This window comes from Panthera uncia (genome assembly GCF_023721935.1).
Source record: "Panthera uncia isolate 11264 chromosome A3 unlocalized genomic scaffold, Puncia_PCG_1.0 HiC_scaffold_12, whole genome shotgun sequence".
Taxonomy (NCBI): Eukaryota; Metazoa; Chordata; class Mammalia; order Carnivora; family Felidae; genus Panthera; species Panthera uncia.
The window spans coordinates 17,418,915-17,436,594 of NW_026057579.1; the positions used below are offsets into that span (position 1 = coordinate 17,418,915).

A 17,680-nucleotide genomic window follows, 5' to 3' on the forward strand; every position below is an offset into this window, starting at 1 on the left:
AAATGGTCAGTTTTTAAAAATGTCTCTATAAAATAAATAATCTTTAAAAAAAAAAAAAAGTCATGCCCATATTTTGAAGGTCCAGAAAGTCACACAGACAGCAAACTACCAGATACCCTGTAGTGTTCTATGGCTAACAGTAAGGTTATTCTAGTGATCTTTGCCTTTCTATCTTTATTGTTGCTGGTTTCTAATGATGCTCCTCAAGGCTGCTGCCACAGAAATGCAGTCCCTTGTGCTTTCCAGTGGCCAACCTTGCAGCCCAAGAGACCTAAACGATTTTAGGAACAGCACCTTTGAGGATAGCCTACTCTCTCAGTAAAGTCTTGCATTTAGGAAAAGGCCAAAATAGCATCATTAAGAACCAGTGGCTATGAAGAAAGGGAAATGAAACAAAAAGTGGCTGTCAGCAGGTGATTTAGTTTCACACACGTCCTTGGAAAATTATGAACAGTCTTAAGAATTTTAACAATCCCCACCCTCCAACTTCTAATCAAAACAAAATTTAAAAGGTTCCAGATAGCTATTAAATTTTAATGTGTTATTATGTCACACAAGGGCACTATATGAAAAACTCTAAAAGCTATTTAGATGGAGGAAAGCATTTTTCCTATGAATGAACAATAAAATCTATCAACTAATAAGTAACTTCTGGAACAGAGTAGGGAGGAACGGTACATGAGGAGTTCTTATTTGCCCTATTGAACTGAACTTGAAATCATTTCCTCTCATTACCTTCTCCATTGGCTCTTTCTCTCTAAATATACTGCTTGCTCCCATTTAATCTTAAGTGAAAAAACATTTATTTTTTATTTTTTAAAAAATATTATTTATTGTCAAGTTAGCTAACATACAGCGTATATAGTATACTCTTGGTTTCGGGGGGTAGATTCCTGTGATTCATCACTTACATACAGCACCCAGTGCTCATCCCAACAAGTGCCCTCCTCAATGCCTGTCACCCATTTTCTCCTCTCTCCTGCCCCCTCCCCTATCAACCCTCAGTTTGTTCTCTGTATTTAAGAGTCTCTTATGGGTTTGCCTCCCTCTCTGCTTAAAACTAATTTTCCCCCTCCCTTCCCCTATGGTCTTCTATTAAGTTTCTCAAATTCTACCTATGAGTGAAAACATCGTATGTGTCTTTCTCTGACTGACTTATTTCACTTAGCAGAATACCCTCTAATTCCATCCACGTTGTTGCAAATGGCAGGATTTCATTTTTTTTTTTTTTTTTTTTTTTTTTTTTGCCAAGTATTCATTCTGTATATACAAACCACATCTTCTTTATCCATTCATCAGTTGATGTACATTTGGGCTCTTTCCATGATTTGTCTACTGTTGAAAGAGCGGCTATAAAAATTGGGGTACAAGTGCCCTTATGAATCAGCACTCCTCTGGCCTTCGGATACATTGCTACTAGTGTTATTGCTGGGTTGTAGGGAAGTTCTATTTTTAATTTTTTGAGGAATCTCCACACTGTTTTCCAGAGTGGCTGCACCAGTTTGCATTCCCATCAACAGAGCAAAGGCTGAGAAGGTATTTAAAAAAAGAAAGCAGACTGTATCTCTACATATCCCTACTATTTCCCATTTACAATTAAGTCCACACATTTCTTGTTAAAGACTATGTTTCTTTTGTCAGGTTCAGAGGTTAAAAAAAAAAAAAAAAAAAAGGCCCCCACATGCAAAAGTCAATCCATGTATATGTAACATTAATATAGTAATATCTAAGTAACAGAAAAGACAGACTCTGTTGAAATGTGCTTTAGTAAATATGACTGTTAATAAGATCACCCCTGAAATTCAAAACATCATCAGAACTGCTTTTATTATAGGAACTTTATCATAGCTTCTACATTAGTACTAGCTCATAATCATCAATTACCTACTTCCCATGGATATGTGGATTTTTCTAAGACCGAAAAGGGCATCTTACTTGTACTTTCCAGTAAGTATCTACAATACTAGCTTAGATGCAATTCTCTGTAAAATTCTTAATCTTGGCATTAAGTCTTAACTGTATGGGAAATGATATTTGCAAAATACAGTTTTACCATCAGTGCATCAAGTACCTGTCTACTTTCTTGAAGGGAAAAAGTTATTTTTCTTGAAGGATTAAAGATCTCTTGTTGCTTTCAGATGACAAATACTCACCTAAAAATAATTATTTAAAGATAACAGCAATGGACAACACAAACAAAAGTTGGCTCTTAGAAAAGTTCCTACAATTTTTGTTATGATTCTGTAGTAATAAAACAATTTAAGTTACCAACACTTGGTTGTAACTTGATGACAATCATTAAAACTAGTGTGTGTCACTCTGACATGTCAATTTAAAGCGTCTAAATTACAGTGGTGAATATTTTATCTCATATTTGTTTTATTTTCTCTGTAAATTATGTGTTTAATTTCGACCTCCCAAGTAATTTAGGTTACACTACGGTGTACTTTGACTAATATTTTTACAGAGCTAAAAACGCTTCAATTTAGAAGTCATGCTAATCCATAAAACTAAAAATTTACCAAAACAAAAACACACATGAAATTTCGTTGATTTTTAAGGTGCATGGTTTTCCCCAATTAATTTTTAAGTTCAGAAATACTTTGCAATCAATAATTTCTTACAATTTTAATTGGCAGTTGCTTTTTGCCTCTTAGTGGCATATAAAACAATGGAGCATTGCATAATCAAGTCACTTCTAAGAGTTGATGAAATGCAGTTAGAGAAACTAAACGTTCTTCTAAAGGTTAAGCATTTGACAAATGACCAAATCTTAGGAATAAGTTATCCAAATATTTGGAAAAAGATGATAGATGGCTCAGGGCAATTCCAGCTGTCTTGTCAATTCAAAAGTCCTGCTCCCTCATGTACTCCTGCCAGTATGTACACCCAAATATCCAAGAGCATTTCAAATTTCTCAGTCATCTGAAAACAGGGAGTAAATCAAGGCAGCCTATTAACAAAGAGGAACTAGTTCACTGCCACAATATCCATGAGGGGTTCCAGAATTTGGGTATATGAGCTTAGATACAAGCACCTAGCTAGATTATGAAGATACTAAAAATCTGCACAATTTATAATTCATTAGGTGCAAAGCAATTTCACATCAATCATCTCATTTAATCCTTTTGATGTCCCAAGAATTAGAAAGGGAAGCTATTATCCACACTATACAACAACAGAAAAATTTAAAAACTTGAAAATCAGGGAGCCCAGGTTTATAAAACTAGAATGAGTAAAAAGCAGCAGAGAAGAATTTAGGACCAGTCTTCTAACTCAACACACTCCCCCCTCTACTACCACAAAAAATTCTTAGTCAAAAGTTTCCCAGAAAAAAATTTAGCAGCCAATAATTGTAAACCAGGTAAATACGGCATTATAGGAAATATCTACCATGCTGCTGCTGTTTAGAAAATATTTTGAGGTATCACACATATATACAGTAAAGCACAGTAACATTATGGGCATTTACTCAATAAATTTAAAAATTTTAATGTTTATTTCTTATTGAGGTGGGGGGGAGGGGCAGAGAGAGGGAGTCACAGAATCCAAAGCAGACTCTAGGCTCTGAGGTGTCAGCACAGAGACCGGATGCAGGGCTTGAACTCACCAGCTGTGAGATCATGACCTGAGCCGAAGTGTGAGGCTTAACCGACTGAGCCACCCAGGTGCCCCAAATTTTAACTATGTATACATACACCTAAGTAATCACATTCACATCAAGATACAGAATACTTCCAGCAACCCTGAAGGCTCCCTTTTGCCCTTAACCATTCAATAATAATGCCGAAGGTTACTATTTTTATTTCTTTCAGTATGATTAATCTGACTCGTTATTGAATTCTGGATAAATAGAAATATACAGTATACATACTCTTCTGCTCATTCTTCTGTGAAATCTATCCATGTTACTGTGTTCAGCAATGTTTATCTCCTCTAAACATATTTCCTTATGTTTCCTTCTAGACGCTTTACTATTTTAGCCTATCTCATTCAATAATCCATTGATTTAGCACTGTTTATTTTAAAGACCATCCTTTCTCCACAGAACTGCAGGGGGAGATGTGTAGAAAAATCAGGTTGACCATACATGAGTGGATCCATTTCTGGACACTCCATATAGTCCATTAATCTGTTTATTTTTACAGCAGTACTACACTGTCTTAATTACTGTAGCTTTTTAAAAGAAACTTTATTTTGAGAGACAGGGACAGAGCGTGCGCGCACCATGTGTGTGCATGTGAACAACTGGGAGAGGGTGGAGAGAGAATCCCAAGCAGGCTCCACGCTCAGCATGGTGGTGGGGGGGGGGGGGGGCTCAACTTCACCACCAGGAGATCACCTGAGTTGACCTGAACCCATATCAAGACTTGGATGTTTAACGGACTGAGTCACCCAGACGCCCCTACTGTTGTTTTTTTATAAAGTTATCTCATAATATAAGCATTCCAACTTTGTTAAGATTGCCTTTGCTAATCTAGGTCCTTTTGCATTTTCAAATATGTTTTAAAATTGGCTTGTCTATTTCTCCTCACCCTCAGCTTGTGGGAGTTTTAACTGGGAATTAATATATCCAGGGAGAATTTACCTTAGTAATTTTGAGTCTTCCATAAACATGGTATCTCTTTTATTTCAGTTGTCATGTGTTTCTCTCACCAATGTTTTGTAGTGTTTAAGGGGCAGTCCTGCACATTTTCATTAAATTGAATAGAAGGGGTGCTGCTTTGTAAATGTGTTTTCTTATTTCATTTTCTAATTATTTGATGTTAAGTGTAATTGATTTATGAATAGTGACTTTGTTTCCTAGTCTAACAGTTTGAAGATCCCTTCGGATTTACCAAGTATACAACCATATCATCTGTGAAGACTTTTACTACTTTTTTCCCAGTCTTTGTATCTTTTATTTTTCTTCTTCATTGAATTGACTAGGACCTCCAAGACAATGCTGAAGAAAAGTGTGCTAAAGGTTTTCCTTGTCCTGTTCCTGAACTAAGAGAAAAAAAAGCATTCAATATTTCTCACCATTATGATAGCTATAGTTTTGTACATACTCAGTTTGCTAAGGATTTTTATCATGAAGGATGTTAAAATTTATCAAATACTGTATCTCATCCATTGAGATAATAATCCCCCTCCACCTTATTCTGTTAATATGATTTATATCGATTGAGTGTTCCTTGGATTCCTAGAATAAACCCCACCACATTATGACATTTATCTTTCTTATTCAATTTGCTAATAATTTGCTCATGATTTCTGTGGCTATATTCATGAGCGATACTGGTCGGTAATTGCCTTTCTTTGATAGTTGTCAGATTTAAGTATTAGGGTTGTGCTGGCTTCAAAGAACAAGTTGGGAAGTGTTCTCTCTTTTTCTGCTTTCAACAAACTTGGCCTAATTTCTTCTTTTTTAAATATTTAAGTCACCAGCAAAACCAAATGGGCTTGGAATTTTTTTGAGAAGTATTCCAACTACAAATTCATTTTCTTTAACATATATAAGACTATTCAGATTTTCTATTCCTTTTTATCAGTATTGTCAAGATTAGTTTTTCATCTAAATTATAAAAGTTATTAGCACTAAGTTATTTATAAAATCTTAACTTCCTTTAAAATACATATACAAAACTTTTCTCTGACCCATTTAAGAACAGACTGTATTCTGGGTGGCTTAGTTGGTTAAGCGTTCAACTCTTCATTTCACCTCAGGTCACGATTTCGTAGTTGTGAGACAGAGCTCCGCATTGGGTTCTGTGTTGACAGCATGGAGCATGCTTGGGATTCTCTCTCTCTCTTTCTCTCTACCCTTCCCCACCCTCAAAATAAATAAACTTAAAAAAAAAAAAAAGATAGCACAGTATAAATGATCAGATCCAGGGAATTTAACGGATATAAATCTTTAATGTGAAGAATATACTACAATTTTAATAATTGTCTCAATCATGTCCTTTATAGCACATTCTTCTCCTCTAGTGCAGAATCCCAGCCAGGATTACATTATTGCTTTTGTTTGTTCCATCTCGTTAGTCTCCATTACTAGTCACATCTCCTGTATCTTTTTTGATAATTTGTTTTCTATTTCTTACATTATCAGTCTTTCTGGGGATTATCAATTTTATTAATCTTACCAACAATTTCTTTTTTAAACAATTTTAATTCACTTTATTTTTCCTGTATAAAACTATATTGTGGCCGTAGCTGGAGCCTGAGCCCTCTGCATGGAAACTGTGGTGTGGGTCTTTACGAAATGGTCAGTGAATTCTTGATAGGAGATTTGGTGAACACAGTCTCTTTCCAAAGGTCAGGGATGAGATAAATGTTAAACCTTGGAAATGGCATCAGAAGTGGCCTTGGCGAAATTGCCCAGGGTGGCAGTGCAGCCCCTGGCCAAGGTGTAGCAATCATCAATACCAGCCATCACCAGTAGCTTCTTGGGTACGGGCTGAGACAATGCCAGTGCCTCTGGAAGCAGGGATGAGGAGCACCAGCACAAAGCCACAACAGCCAGTCATCTTGCATGGGACAGTATGGGCTTGCCAATCTTGTTTCCCCAGTAGCCTCACTGCCTGGGGACAACGAGAAACTTGGCCAGAATGATGGCTCCATGGATGGCAGTGGCTACCTCCTTGGAGCACTTAACACTCAGACCGATGTGCCCACTGTAATCTCTGATGGCAACAAATGCTTTGAACCTGGTCCACTGGCCAGCATGAATCTGCTTCTTGCACAGGTATAATCTTCAAAACCTCATTCTTGAAGGATGACCCCAGGAAGAAGTCAATGATCTCAGATTCTTTTTATGGGCAGGGAGGAGACAGGTGTCCTCTAGACTTGATCTTCATGTCGTTGACCACCAGGTGGCCCAGCCTAGTGGCAGCCTTGTCCTTGGCTTTGCCTCCGTGAGCTCCACAGCTCCTGTCCTGACCCCGGCTATGGCCCTGGCCCCAGATGCTGCTGCTGAAACCTCTGTGGAAGCCGCCATGGCCTCCCATTCCAGGGCCCCAGGCCCTCCCACAGCACTAGTGTCATCTGTTATTTGGAGTCTTCCCAGAGAAGAAGCTTCAACATTTTCATTTTAAAAAATCATACATTTGATTTTTATTTGATTTCGGCTCTCATCTTTATTATATCTTTCCTTATTCTTCTACTGTCCTGAAATAAAAATTTAACGTTCAGCCTTCCCCCCTCCCCACCAATATATATTATTATATGTATTTTTAAAGCTATACATATCCCTGTAAGCATTGCTTCTTGCTGCAATTGCACAAGTTTGACATGTATTTTTATTATTATTCAGGTCAACACATTTTATAATTTTCACTGCTATTTCTTCAGTAGCAGTAAAATATGTAAAAGTACACGCTTATTTCTAAGTATTTGAGAATTTTCTAGTTACATGCTATTGATTTCTAGTTTATCATTACTGAAATCAGAGAACCTGAGATCTCATTTCTTTTAAATTTACTGAGAATTGCTTTTTGGTACTGCATATTGCATACTTTAGTAAATGTTCCATACATATTTGAAAAGTGTGTATATCCTGTAGTTGTTGAGTAAAGTGTTGTGTGTGTCACTTAGGTCAAATTTACTGTGTTGTTTAAATCTTCTAGATCCTTAATTTTTTCTTTGTTCTATTAGTTACTGAGAAAGGTACGTTAATCTATATAGTGTGGTTTTGTCTATTTTAACCTTTTGGTTCTACCAAGTTTTCCTTTTTGTGTTTTAGACCTATAATATTAGATACCTAAAAATTTTAAGATTATTGTCTCTTCCTGTGGCATTCATCCTTTTAACATTATGCAATGCCCTTCTTTACTTCTAGTGATACTTCCTGCCTTATATACTATTTCTGATGTATACATCCAACCAGGTTTCTTCTGGTTAACGTGTGCATGATGCAGTTCTCCCAATCTGGTGCTTACTCCTCTACCTTTGCCCTTAAATTTAAAGTATGTTCCTTGTATACAGTATAGTTAGGTCTTCTGAACTTTGTCTTGAGTGTTTACTCCTTTCACATTTACTATAATTATGGACAAATCCTATCATTTGCTTTGTTTGTATCACATGTTCCTCATTCCTTTATTCCTCTTTTCTTGCGTTTCTTTGGAACAATTATCTTTTATTACTCCATTTTCTCCTCTGTTATCTTTTTAGTTATATATTCTTTTTCTTTTGGTAGTTACTCTAGAAATAACAAATGCACTTTTTAGCCTTTTGTTCTACAGTTGTCATATACTGCTTCCACATAGTTTAAACCCTACAAACCATAATTGTTTTAAAAAGCATTAACTTATAATTACACACATTTATCCTTATTGTTGCTCATTTACTTCTGCAGTTCTGTGCTTTTATCTGGAATCATTTTCTTTCAATACGAACTTTACTAGAAAATTCCAGTACCAGTCTGTATCAGTAAATTTTCTCAGCTTGTGTTTTTATTTTGTTTCACTTAATTTTTTTTTTAATGTTTATTTTTGAGAGAGAGAGAGAGAAAGAGAGACACGGACAAGAGCGTGAGTCGGGGAGGGGCAGAGAGAGAAAGAGACAGAGACAGACAGAGACAAGTTAGGGGGACTGTATTATAGTCTAAATTGGAGCCTGGAGCCTCAGGCAGGCTCCAGGCTCCAAGCTGTCAGCACTGAGCCCGACATGTGGCTCGAACTCAGGAACCGCAAGATCATGAAGGCATCCGTTGCCTTCTCTTCTGAAGGATATGCTCACTGGATTTAGAATTCTAGATTAGCATTCTTCCTTTTCTTTCAGCACCTTAAAAGGACAGTCTATTGTTTTCTGGCATCTGTAGTTTCAGGTGGTATATCAACCATCAATGTTCTCTTGAAGGTCATGTAATGACTTGTTTCCTCTGGTAGCTTTTAAGATTTTCTCTTTTGGGGTGCCTGGTTGGCTAAGTCAGTTAAGAGGCCAACTTCAACTCAGGTCATCATCTCATGGTTCATGAGTTTGAGCCCTACATCAGGCTCTGTGCTGACAGCTCAATTCCATGCCCTCCCCCCTTTCTCTGTCCCTCCCCAACTCGCGTGCTGTCTCTCTCTCAAAAATAAACAAACATTAAAAAGATTAAAACATAAAGATTTTCTTTTTCTTCATTTTTAGCAGTTAAGTCCACGATGGGTTTCAATATAGTTTTATTTGTATTTTTCCTTCCTGGAATCCATGGAGCTTCTTTAATCTTTTGGTATCTTTCTCCCTTTGGAGAAGTCTTGGTCAGTATTTCCTCTATCCTGTATCTCCTCTCTTTCTGGGACTCCCATTATGTATGTTAAACCTTTCCACTGTCTCCTGCTTTCTTTATTTCCCCTCTGTTTTTTTCTCAGCACTGCGTAATTTCTACACAACACTTTTTTCCTAGCTTTTACTACGCCGCTGTTTCTACCATGCTAGTAAGCCCAACTCTCAAATTCTCATTGTTAGTGAATGCACTTTTTTAGTTGTAAAGTTTCCAGGACTCTGATAAAATTCCCCATCATTTCTTATTTATCCTGAGCACATTAAATCAGTTATTTTAAAGTCTCTCAGTGATAACTCTAATATCTGAATAATCTGGGGATTTGTTCCCTTTTTTCCTCTGATTTCTGATCAGTTAAGTCTATTAGTATGTCCTGTGGTCATTTCACTGAATGAAATATCTGATTATGGATGGAAATTGTATGAGCTGTAGACGACATCTTCCAGACAGCATTGTTTCCTTTCAGTGGTAAGAATAATAATGACTTACATTTTCTTGAGGGCTGGTCTACTTCAGTTTTGCCCTCAATCTTAGGGAGTGGTCATGATGGAGTATCAATGGAAAATTTAGACTATAATACAGTCCCCCTAATTTGGCAGTCTGAACTTCAACTTTTGCCCCTCTGGCACTAGGGTGATACTGGAATCTCTGCTCAGATCTTTAGCTTTCCAGATACTGTTTTCTTCTGAGTTTCTTAGAATCTTCTCTTGTACATGTATACCTTAGAAGTCAATGACTTAAGGGGGACCTGACTGCAGATTTTGGGGTTAGAATCTATGTGGTTCTCTCCTCTTTTGGATTTAAGTTTCAATGCTTTAATGGCCTCAGACTTCCATCTCTCCTCTTGAGTCCAGGAAGACTGCCACTCTTTGTTTGGGATCTATTCCTCTATACCTCCAGGAAAAAAGCCAGAGTGATTGGTGAGCTCACTGCTGCTTCCTTTTCCTCAAGGATCAAAACCCTCAAAAATTTCCTGTGTTCATTGCTCAAGTACATACAGAAAAGGACACAAAATATGATTATTGGTCACAGAGGAGAAATTTGGATGATTACATACAGAAACTAGAGGAATACCTTGCAAGGACTAAACACTATGGGCCCTAACCCCATATTTTTTTACCAGTCCTGACTGGTAAAGGTCTTCTACTCCTGATAAGAGAACCTTTCTGTGCAAGCATGTCCACATCAGAAAAGGGGGAAAACGAATCAAATTTGGCCCAATGCCTGGTTTTGTGAGTTTTTACTTTTTAAAAAATGATGGGGGGGAGGGGGCAGGGGGGCTGAAGACACATAAAAATTATATAAGTTTTCAGCATCCATAAATAAATTGTTTTACGGAAACACAACTACTCTTACTTGTTATGTTTTTCTTTTCTCCTCCCACCCCCAACCCCCATTAAGTATCATCTATGGGCACTTTCACCATACAATGGCAGAGCAGATTCATTGTGACAGAGACACAGGGCACTCTATCATTTCACACTGCTTCTCATGGTACTACGAATTACAGAAATGCAGTTATAACTCAACAGTGTCTTGAGTTCCTGCTTGTTGCTGTTCTGCAACATTTAAAAACATTTTTTTACTTTTATTACAGTGCATACTCTTCACGCAGGAAAAATGGAATGCAAATGTTGCACTTTTAAAGCACAGTGGAGTGTGGATTATTCTGTTACTGAATTAGACAGCTAAGCATTTTATTTATAACATTATAGCTATGCTTAAAAAAAATACAATATATGTTCACATTACCAGGCTAAGCACTATCATCACAATATTCCTATTTCACTCAAAAGCAAAGACAACTTAAACATTTTAAATGGAATCTCATCACAGCAGAATTTCTTCACAAAAATAAAAATGAGACTGCAACCAAAATTAAATTTCCAACTGGCTACTGTGTTAGCAAGCAAGGAAAGCCATGTACTAATGGTGAGTTCCTGAAATCATGTTTGATTGGAAAAGCCAAAGAAATAGGTCCTGAAACAATATTCTTGTTTAAGACTATTACCCTTTCTGTAAAAACAGTTCTTGAAGCATCGAAGACAACGGGAGCAGTATTAACCAATCATCAGTTAAAAAAACAAATGAGGAACACCTAGGTGGCTCAGCTGTTTAAGTATCCAACTTCTGCTCAGGTCATGATCTCACTCAGTTTGCGAGTGACAGCCCCACACTGGGCTCTGTGAACTGAGTGTGGAGCCCGCCTGAGATTCTCTCTCTCCCTCTCTTCTCTCTGCCCCTCCCAGCTTGCACTCGTGCACGAGTGCTCTCGCTCTCTCAAAATAAATAAATAAACATTAAAACAACAACAACAATAAAAAAAAAAAAACAATAAAAAATGAGGGCATCTGGATGGCTCTGTCAGTTAAGCTTCCGACTTCAGCTCAGGTCATTATCTAGTGGCCTGTGAGTTTGAGCCCTGTATCAGGGCTCTGTGCAGACAGCTCACAGCCTGGAGCCTGCTTCAGATTCTATGTCTCCCTCTCGCTCAGCCCCTCCCCCATTCATGCTGTCTCTCTCAAAAATGAATAAATGTTTTAAAAAATAAAAACAAAAACAAATGATTTCAAGTGGTTTTCCTTGGCTATTCGCGACTTCACAGATACTACCAATACCTAACTGTTGCCTTATTTAAGGAGCCAATTGAGTGACTGAAGAGTTAGCCTTGAATTAGCTATCAAAAATATTTTCAAGAAGCTGAGAAAAACAAAAGAAAAAAACGGTGGTAAAAATATACATGGAGCACAAAAAAACCCTAGTTGGGCAATTTTACAAACTTGTGAACATTTAAGGTGTTTATAGTGTATGGTGCAATTACTCAGTAGAAAGATACTTTACCATGTATTGTTGGCTCAGCGGTAATCAATAGTGCACATCATTAGCACTCATGAACTATTGTCAGTTCCGTGAGTATTTGTCAGAAATAAAAGCTGAATATCTCAAATTGCTCTACTACACAGCAGTTCAATGGCCTAGTAGTGATAGTTTTATTGTGATTTTTTTGAGCTCAGGGCCAATACTGAAATTTTTCTGAATGACAACAATCACTATCACTATTATGGGTAGTTTAATAAACTAGATTTTGTTGCAAACCTGATAATGTTTCTTAATGATTGAATCTAAAATTGTAAGGCAAAAAAAATATTTATACGTGAAACGTATACTGTGGTAAGTCATTATGACAACTAACGATGCTTGAATTCACAAGCAAATGTCAAAGCTGCTTTATACACTCCCAGTGCTGTCAAAGTTAAAACAAGATCTTCATTTCCTCACAGATTTGCATTAAATATATTTTCTAAGCTCAAATCACAGTTCCAACAGAACTCTTCAGACGTCAGTGCTAGTGCACACTATAGCAAAATCTATTTAACTGTGCAGGTGAAGAGCTTCCACTTTGCCCTTGATTGGAACTGATTTGTGTGCTGTGATAACATAATAAAAGGCAAATATTAGGAGAGAACTAGAAGAAGTCTATGAATACCTTCCAAATGATAACTAAAACTAAACATTACTAAATGATAACTAAAACATTAACTAAAATCACATTCTTGTGGACTGATATCAGTATTTGGCAATACCTATCCATGTTAAAAGATACCTTCCAAGATGAAATACAGATCTCATTACAGATCAGCATTAACAGATGAACACTTGCAATCAATTTTGATGACACAGAACACTAACTCTGAACCTCAATTAAACAAAATGTTATCTGATGTCCAAAGAAGATACACAAATTGCACTTAATCATTATATTTCAAATTTCATATTCATGTAAAAAACCTTTTCAATGCAGGTTTGTCTTTTAAATCACAAATGGTGTTGGGCGCCAGGGTGCCTCAGTCAGTGAAGCAGCCAACTCTTGACTTTGGCGCGGATCATGATCTCATGGTTCATGGGTTCAAGCCCCATGTTGGGCTCTGCACTGACAGTGCGGAGCCTGCTTGGGATTCTCTCTCTCCCTCTCTCTCTGCCCCTCCTCTCCTTGTGCTCTCTCTCAAAATAAATACACTTAAAAAAATACAAATGGTGTGTGATATATGTGTTTTTATGTGTATTGTGTGTATATTAAATTTTATCTTTCAATAACCATCTGCTATTTTCTCTGGCAAGTTCTCACAATAACTGCCTTCTCTAAAACAGAAAGGATGTCAAGAAAAAAGAACCAACCCCATTACTATCTATCATATCTGCCCCATGAAATCTTAGGAATCTTCCATAACCTTTAATATCTTAATTCACTCTACACCCCCCCAAAATTCACTCATGGTTACAAATTAATCAATAGCAAAGTTAACTTCAATCCAGACTTGCTAAATTTCCTGGTTTTTTTCGGTAGGATGAAGTGGCTATTTCTCCCTATTTAGCATGTAAGTCTCCCTTTAAGCCACAAAAAGTAAAAACGGTAAAATTTTTACAAGTGGTTAAAATGTGGAATTTTGGTTTCAAGTGAAAGAATTAGGCAGCTGTCACAATTTCAACTTATCTTAAGTCTGCCTGATAGGAATGATTAATGTGGCCTTCAGAAGCTCTGTATAATACCTCAAACTGTAATACTGTGTATATATATGAACATACATATTTTTCTGAAAAGGCCTATGGCTTTCATGAATTCTCAAAGGGTCCTGTGAAGAGTCATAAATTAAAAAGTGATTCCAGATATACCAGTAAACAAATGATAAGCAAAGAATAAAGAAGTAGCAGATATAGCTGAGAGCCAGATGTTTCAGAACAGAGGAAGAGTGCCCTAGCTCTATGGTTCTCCAAGCGGGATCCCCTTTTTCACTATGTTGACATCTGCATGACACAGAAGCCAATGGTGGGCAAAACTGCTAGCACCTTAGCACAAAACAAAATCAGTGGTGCCAAAATGTACTGGTGGTATTCATTACCATGCATTTACAGTGAAACACAAAGAAGTCCAGTTTCACTTAAGAATGCCCTCAAGTAGTAAAAATTATCAATTTTATTAAATCTCCACCATTGAATATACATCTTTTTAATATTCTGTATAATGAAATGAAAAGTATCCATTAGGCATTTCTGCTACATACCAAAGCACAATGGCTGTGTTCAAGAAAAGCACTCGAGTGACAGTTTTAGCTCCAAGCGGATCTAGCCACATTTTTCACAGAACATCTTTTTTACTGGAAAGCGTAGCTGACAAACTATAGCTATTTACACTTAGATTTCACAGATACTCTTGAAAATGAACAAAGTGAGCCTGTGTCGTTTCAAAGAAAACAACTGACAGCATTTGTTGCTAATGATAAAAATCAACCTTTCAAGTGAAAATTAAAATTTTGGAAACTTTGTATCCAGCACCACGAATCTGACAGCTTCTTCCATACTTAAAGACTCTTCTGATACCTTGTTATATCAACAAATATGATTTTTTGATATTGTGTAAGATGTATCAACATTAGAACATTTGCATAACTCGATGTAACTGATATTTTCCAAATGACCAATGCATGTTATAAAGAATGTATAAGAACCATTTAAGTGTAAGACAGGGGCGTCTGGGTGGCTCAGTCAGTTAAGCGTCCGACTTCGGCTCAGGTCATGATCTCACGGCTCGTGAGTTCAAGCCCCCCATCGGGCTCTGTGCTGACAGCTCAGAGCCGGGAGACTGCTGCAGATTCTGTGTCTCCCTCTCTCTCTCTCTCTCTCTCTCTGTTCTCCCCCGCTTGCACTCTGTCTCTTAAAAATGAGTAAGTGTTAAAATAATTTTTTTTTAAGTGTAAGACGGATCAATGGATTTTAATGTAAAGGAACAAAAAAACTCAGATATTTCTGATTCCACATTACAACTAACCTTTAAGAAATTACCACTTGTTGATTAGTACAACATTAAAGAATGTCATTAAAGAATAAACACAACATTAAAGAATATCCACAATTATCTAAAAAGACTAATAAAATACTCCTTCACTTTCCAACTATATGTTATATGATTAACTTCTACAAAACCAGACATTAAAGAGGTTTACTTATCACTATATTTCTTGTTTTAGAAAACATTATTTATGCTGGCATGCAATGGACCATTATTTTAAATGAATTAAAAAAGATATTTTAAAATTCTGTTTTAATCTCTAACACAGTACTAATAAATCACATAAATAAAAGCTCTTGTCCTCTATTCTTTTTAGGAGTATATAAAGTGGTCCCAAGTGTCAAAAAGTTTGAAATCCACTGCTCTAGTCCCCAGCCAAAAGAAGGCATACAACAAATTTCTTTAACTTACTTTTCACCATCTTATTCTGCCTAAAATTGTCTCTGCCCTTCAGCACCAACACTATGTCAAACCAGATTACAAACTCCGGATGATGGAAATAGGAACAAAATGTTTTACACATACATACACATATATGAAAAGAGTGGTTGCATGCAATAACACAATGTGGAAGACACAATACATGTTAGATCCTCATAAGGAATGGCCTTCTCAATAATTACTACAGGAAGGCTTCAGGGCTCAGCAGCATAAAAAGTCTTCTATTGCCTATTTCTCAGTTCAGGTTTATACCAAACAGAAAGAGTAACAACAGCTAACATTTTCTGAGCTTTCATTATGCATCAAAGGGTTTTATCTGTTTAGTCTTTACAGATACGTTATGAAATAGACACTATCATCCCCAATATGCAGAACAGAGGCAGAGCTGAAATTAAAATACATGCAGAACCTGTATCCTAAACCAGCATAAACATGGCCTCCCACTGTAACAATACTTACAGATATATCTTGAGTAAATACACAACTGAGTAAACATCTGATTAGCATAACTACTGCAGTTAAGTTCAAAAAACACATTCCTTTCTATCACTGTGTAAACTTAGATCTCCTCAGAAGGCTGGTCATTTTCTCTCACTACTTTGGTTCAATTATTTGACAAATATTCAAACAACAGAGATACCTACGAACAAACACCTATGAAGATTCCTTCCCAATTTATAGAAGTCATTATAACCGTGAATTATAATATTAAAGAAAGCTACATAATAGATGTCCTTATTAAACTCCTTTTATTATGAAAAGTAACTTTTGATTTCTCTAAATCTTAAAAATAGAGGAGGTAAAATTAGAGGAAAAGTTAAAATGGTGTTATTAAACAAATACTCAAAGCAAGAAAATGCTTCTGTGAATCTGTAATTGACTAGACTGGAACTTAGTGATATTCTGATGAAGATTCTGGGGATAAAATTCTTTTATGGTGAAATAAACTGTGTCACCTCCAAATTACACAGTGTGGGCACATTATCAGGACCCAAAGGCCATGTTTCCACTATTACATAAGTAACTCTTACTTGTTCTTGCAGGTAAATTTGGGAAGGGAGAGAGAGGCCAGGAATTTTCAGGAAAGTTATGTATATACACCCTCATAAATCACTCTGCTACATGAGTAGAGCAGAAGCAGGATAAAGGACAACTGCCACTGTCCTTCTACTACTTTTTCTACTGTATTACAAGAACCCACCTAGACCAGGGACTGAATTCCTCCAACACTAGGAAAAGACTGGCTAGTGGTTTTTTATACTTGCTAAACTTCAGAATGAGTTTCTGCATTTTTAGTCCTTTACCTCTAACTATGTAATGAAGACTATTTCCATTAAGGCATTTTCAATTTTATCTAACAGATGTCATATGGTGTATTTCAGAGAATAGAGTGTAAAAAAACTGCATTTCACCTACCAGTAACCAAGACTTCGAAGGTAATCCAATTCAATCTTGGGAAGACATAGAGGGTGTACAAGAAAGAGATGTGTCCCTGATCGCTTTCTCCTTCCTATATTCACTGACCCTCTATCTTTCCAGGAAAAATAAGCCTTGGAATGGCTATATACAGCTGCTAGAAGGGCAGGGATTGCTGCTTGAGGGTATAAATTTGTATCCACTAAAAATTAAATCCTAGAAAACTCAACTGGGAATTCCCATCCTCCACCACATCACTCCTAAACCTACCTCATTTACAAACCATTTCTTCTCTTTGCATCCCCATATCCCAACTCTTCCAGAATAACTTTTGTTTCAGAAATACTTAATGAGATTTCAATTATTATTTCTAAATATTTTGACATTCTTATATACTTATATTATTTTACCTCTGTTAGAACTGAGAATACGTGCCATTGGAATGAATACTGTTAAAATAGTAAATATGGAAAGCAAGAGAGAAAAAAGCCTGCTAGATATAATTTGTTATCTTCCTGTTAACCCTAAATCTTAAAATATAATCCTGTCTCTAGACTCAAATGTAAATAGATTTCTAAATCCCAATGAATTTTAATCTTGGATTTAGATATTTACCAGAAAAGCTTCAGCTTTGCATTTAAATTTTTTTTTTCAACGTTTTTTATTTATTTTCTTGGGACAGAGAGAGAGAGACAGAGCATGAACGGGGGAGGGGCAGAGAGAGAGGGAGA

At 36.5% G+C, this 17,680-nt stretch overlaps 1 protein-coding gene and 1 pseudogene across 2 annotated transcripts in view; both read right to left on the reverse strand.

Moving 5' to 3' along the window:
* PPP1CB (protein phosphatase 1 catalytic subunit beta) overlaps positions 1 to 17,680 on the reverse strand; it is a 41,323-nt gene that overhangs the window by 18,331 nt on the left and 5,312 nt on the right. The gene's annotated exons all lie outside the window — the stretch shown is intronic.
* LOC125937307 (40S ribosomal protein S2-like) lies at positions 6 to 12,749 on the reverse strand (annotated as a pseudogene).